Below are 6,182 nucleotides of genomic sequence, written 5' to 3' on the forward strand. Positions count from 1 at the left end.
GTAACCATTTAGGAGCTTCTAGTTTATAATTCCTGTATTTTTCTTTTAATTTCTTTTTTTACAAAAATAAATGTATTTATTTTTTTCCTCTTCTTTCTTATATAAAAGTTAGCATGCTATAGACACTCATTTAAACTTATTTTTTCACTTTAACATTATATCTGGAAACACTCCACATCAGTTTTTAGAGATATACCTTATTTTATTTTTTGGCTGCAAATAACTCCACTGCATGGCTGTGCCTCTGTTTACTCAATCATTGCCTATGGATGGACGTTAAGGTTATTTCCCATCATTTGTGCTTATAAATAATGCTGGAATGAATAACCATTTGCATATTTTGTTTCAAATTAATAAAGGTGTAGCATCAAGGTAGATTCCTGGAAGTAGGATTGCTGAGTCGAAGAATACATCAATATGTGATTTTACTAAATACTGCCAAGTTCCTTTTAATCAGAGTTCCACCATTTTGCAATTATCACCAGCAGAATGAGAGTGTTTCTCTATAGCTTTGCTAACAAAGTGAATAGACAAACTTTTTACCTTTTGGTAGATGATAATAATATGTTGATGTTGTTTTAATTTGCATTTCTCTTTTTAATATGAAGTGGGGCAAATTTTATGTGTTTAAAGACCATTTGTAAATATTTTCCTATGAATTCTTTCCACTGAATGTTCGATCTTTTCTTTTTTTAATTTTTAAAAGTTTATCGTATATTAAGAAAAATGTACATATATACATATACGAATATATAATCATTCCTTGATCTGTGGCAAATATTTTGCCCAATGTCTCATTTGTCATTTGACTCTGCCTATGATTTCTTTTAGACATGTGAAACATATTTGGAATGACATTTATCGATCTTATTTCATCTGGATTTTTAATCATCGGGAAGAATTCATAGTTATAAAATTATATAGGAGTTCATCTTAGTTATAAAGCTTAACGGGATCCACTACAATTTTCTTCTAATTTATGATTTTTTTACACTGGTACCATTGATCCATTTGGAGTTTATTCTGGTGTATGATATATGGTGTATCCAATAACCACCAAGTTTTCACAGTATCATTTATTCAAAAGCACCTCCTTTCCCCCAGAGAGTTGAGTGGTCACATATATTATATAATCTACTTCTATATATACTTTGGTATGTTTCTGGATTTGATATTCTCCCCATTAGTCTATTATCCACCAGTTCCATAATGTTTTAATTTTAGAGGCTTTGTAGTGTGTTTTAGTATCTGGTAGGGTTAGACCTCCTTATTGTTCTTTAAAAGAAACAACAGGATTTTCATAGCTATTCTTGCAAGTTTATTTTTTCCTATAAGCCTTAGAATTAATTATTCTGCTCCAGAAATGCTGATAGTGTTTCAATTAGGAAAGTATTAAAGCTATGTGTCAACTTGAGAGAGAAATGACATAAACAATCATCAACACATCCTATCCATAAAGAAGGGATGTCTTTTAATTTGCTCTAGTCTATTATTGTGTCTTTCAAGACTACTGTAAAAGTTCCCTCATGGCTATACATATTCTTGTTAGGTTTATTCCTAAGTATAAAATCATCCTTGTTGAATCTAAAAGAGATTTTTCTTTAAAAACAAACAAACAAAAAATCCTGTTTAGAATATCCTTACTTTGAATATAAAAGCCACCTATTACATTTCTCTGAATTATAAAGTAATTTGACTTCAATAAAATAACTTTAATCTTCCCCTAGGGAAGATGGATAGCCAAGGCTGAGTGGACACAATTCCTGTACCATTCTTGAGAAGGCAAAATAGATCATCCTTCTACCTTGAAAGTGAGCTCACTTTTCTAAAGGCCTTTTTAGATAATTTTTGTGCCAGAGCCACACCTAGTGGCAGATTATGGTATAATCATTGGCAGGAAAGGTGATGAATTCTATTAGAGAATTAGGGAGTACATACTTACTTTGTACATATTTGAATATTAGATAATTTTACATATAATTAATTGTTACATAATCTATGGTGAGAACAGCAACTCCAATTAATAGATATTGACATAAGAATCATTGCTTTAAACAATAAAAATTTCCCTTTGAAAGAAAAATTTATACATTTTCACCATTTTAGATGTTCTACTATCTTACAATAAATCCATTTACTTTATTAGCTCCCTCTCCACCATATATAGTTGTCAAATATTTCAGAAAGAAAAGTGAATAGAAACAGCTCTGGTTTTGAAGGCTATCTAGTTTGATGTTATGTCTCTCCTCCATCTGTTTTCTTAAGCAAATTTCTTAGGCTTTCTGAATATCTGTGTAACTAGTGTTTCGTGGAAATTAGAGAGAACATTTTTTTTGTTCCATCAGGTCTTTAGAGAGTACAGAGAAGAGCAATCATAGAAAGGAAGGTAGAAGTGAGATCAAGAATTCAAGAGAATGAAACTAGATAACAGAAAGAGCCCTACTCATTACATCATATCAAGAATACATGAAACCAGAGATGATAAAAAGAAATGCATGATCCAGAAAATGACCATGTATTTTAGGTTTATTTGTGAAAACCATATTTTAATTAAGAGAATACTTTAAAAACTATGTCATAACTAAGTAGGGAGAGAAAAATTCACAATATTATATGAAAGTGAGCCTCTCACACATAAGCAAGAATGTAGAGAAATATGAAGACCTGAATTTCATTTTCGAGCCTGCCTGCCCCAGTCCTTATATTAAGACATAAAATGTTGCTGGTTTATATATGCACTAGCAAAAATAACCTGACTGTAAAAAGAAGGTAGCTATTTTGTTTTCCATGGATCCTACGATGTCAAGGTGACATCTGGTGGACAGAGAGTGTTACATGTGTAACAAGGCAGTAAAACTTTCTACCTCTTTAAAGTTATATAAAATTAAAAATTTCAAAAGGTAGTGGTGCCTCAACTGAGCATAAAATATATGTTTAACTCCTTAACAAACTTTTCAGGGTGGATCCTCGTAACAATGACTGGATCTAGAGATCCCACAAATACTGTCCATTTCTAGGAAGAGGCATGGCTGTGGATAAAAAAATATTTGCATTTTGTTAAAGGATAGTTTTTAAAAGAGGGTATAATCATGACCACCATGCAGATATAAAATGATCCTATGTCAAAGATTTCAATTAACTTGCTAATTAATAAAAGAACCAGTAAGTTTTTATAGCCTGTTCAAAGAAGAATTCAAAGAACACATGAATATAGACAGATAAGGAATGCTGAAATAAAATGGGTCAACGATTGCAGTCCACCAGATACAACTAATTTGCAATATTGTCTATGGACAATATCATTTACATTATTCTTAATTTTCTACAACTTATTGTATTGTAAAAAAGTCAAAAATATTAAAAGCAGAGATAACCTCAAAGAGTGCCCATTTCAAACTCTTCCATTAATTTTCTGACACTCTTCAATCAGTCAATAATTACTTATTAAACACCCAGTATACACAGCGCCACACTAACTGAAAGGAAAAGAAAAAAAGTTACACACACTAAGGAACTTTGATAAAACAAGAGCAATGCCTAAAACAGATCTTTTGTAATTTCAACATATACTTTGTAACTCTTTTCTTCCCTATTTCCTTTCACAAATATTCATGGAGCACCTAATATTAATATACACTAAATACTTTCTAGGCACTTGGTATTCAGTATGAGAGAGAGACAAGTACCTTTCTCCAATGGTGTTTTTCAGATAATGAGGGAATGTAGACAATTAACAAGTAATAAAAAAATCCAGGTCAATATTCCTTTTAACCTTTTACAATTCTTCAATTTTTTCAAAACAACAACTTTCACTATCATGCCACAGAAGTATATACAACCTACAGTTTATGCAAAGTAGTATAATGTATGTAGGTTCTAGTGGCATTTGATGGTATTCAAATTTAGCTCCATTTATTGCTGGCCAGATTAATTTAATTAATTAAGAGGACAAAGGGTTAATTAACTTAATTAATTAAGGATAACAACAGAGAAAAATGTCAGGGTGCCACTTGCCACCAGCATCTTCTGCTCTAAAATCCAGAAATTTGTTCATTTTCCCTGCCCACTAGTATGCTCAGTTTCAAAGTGCAGAAGCTCAGCAATCTTTTAGAAAGTAGGAAGGCAGGGCCATCCTATAGCCCCCATCTCTACTGTATTTAAGTTCAGGGTAGCCAAAGCAGGGTAGATTAAGCAATGATGTACAACAGAGCTTAGTGAAGACTTCAGGACACCTGCCATCTATTTTTCTACAGGGAGTACACATGCTACCAGGATAGCTAAACTGGCATGAGTTCACATATCAGTTACTACTTTGAATCTTGAATCTTGTACCACTCTGACCCTCAGTCCCTGTTATTAACTCGAAATGCTAGATATATTCTCTGCTTCTTTGTGCATGTACTTTCTCCCTGGCTGCACTCTAACTCTCCATCTGGTTGTTCTTTCTGAACTCAAAATGTGGAGAGAGTTCATGCCTTACATCCATTAGTGTCCTCAACACTCATGGAAATTAGGCAATTACAACAGTCAGAGGTCAAGGAGATAAGGGAAGAAGGAAGGACTAGCTCTCCTCACCAGCCACATTAGAATCTAGTCCAAAACCAGTTGAAATACCTGTTACACTCTGGATACAGTAACTAATTAAATGTATAAAGTAAAGGAAAGAGAATAGGCAAGGATGACACCAAGGTATCTATCTGACTTACATATCTACAAGTTTCCATACACACACACACACACACACACATACACACACACACATACACACACACACACAGAGAGAACTATATAGGAGGAGAACTATATATTTATGTAAAGATTATGGTGTCAGTTTGGGATACATTTTATGGAGTAATAGAAAATTTAAGTGGAGGTGTCCTAAAGACCAGAAGTCCTCTACCCATGATGTATATTAAAATCATCTGGGAAAGTTTTAAAAATACATCTGGGGAATGTATTGAAGCCTGGGGATCTCCCTTTTTAGAAAATTCCTCCAGATTCAGAAGAAGGGTAGGGACATAAAGTCTGAAGAGACCAACCCAGGAAGCCAGGAGCAATATTCAAAATCACCCCAAAATCAGTTCTGTAAATTCTCTGCAGGTGTGCCCCAGCTATTTTGTGAAAACTCCTTCAATGTGATAAAAGACATCAATGTACGCATCCAATAAACTCAACAAACTCCAGTACCCCACTGACCTGGGCAATGGGAAGAGTTGGCTTCCTCATGCCACTGTATCCCTGACTTTGCTGCCTCAGAAGTCAGAGAGGCTCCCCCTGTCTGGGGCTGCACCTCTTACGAGTGTGAATTCTTTCTTGTCCCTCCTTTCCCCATGTCTTCAGATCTCAGTCCTTTGTCCACACAGCACCCAAAAGGGAAAGTTGAGAAACCAGCGTTTCTACCTTTACAGTGAAGGAGGTGCAGAAGTTAAAGCAGCCAAAAGGAATGAAAACTATTTATAACAGTGATATTTTAGGTGATGTTTTTCTTTTTCTTTATGCTTTTACTTATGTCCTATATTTTTTAATAATAAACAATATTACATAATCAGAAAAAAAAAACTGAATCAACTTTTTACACTAGAGTTTCTGTTCTTTTAACCAAGTCTGTCTGGCATCATTTCCCCCTCTAATGGATACAAAGAGGAAATACATAGGTGGATAAACTGCTTGTTTTCTGACCTTTCTAGAGAAAACTGTTAGAGCTAAATATATTACCACTTTATTTCATAGATGAGTAAACTGACATGATATACCAAAGTCACATATAAAATAATGGGAGAGCCAGCCTTCCAATCAGGATAGCTTGTTATAGGCTTCTATTTTATCTACTCCCATATAAAGGGCAGCATTATGACAAAATTTGAGGAGCATTCAGAATCCCTGCATCAACCCCTGCATCAAACCCTTGGTTACTGAATAGGGAAGAAGAATGAGATATGGCTAAATAGAAAGCAGGGTTCAGCCGTTAGCCCATTTGCTGGCTCTGTGAACTTTGGAGAGTTACTTAATCTCTTTTTACTTCAGTTTTTCTGTTGGCAAATGGGAATAATAATAGCACTTCCATAAGAGTTGTTTGTAAGGAATAAATTAGTATTAGCAAAGAACTTAGAACAGTTCCTGGTGCCTCGTAAGCACTAACTAAATGTTTATGGAATAAAAATGAACAAGAAACAGGGCAGAGG

Source organism: Pteropus alecto, unplaced genomic scaffold, assembly GCF_000325575.1.
Source record: "Pteropus alecto unplaced genomic scaffold, ASM32557v1 scaffold86, whole genome shotgun sequence".
Taxonomy (NCBI): domain Eukaryota; kingdom Metazoa; phylum Chordata; class Mammalia; order Chiroptera; family Pteropodidae; genus Pteropus; species Pteropus alecto.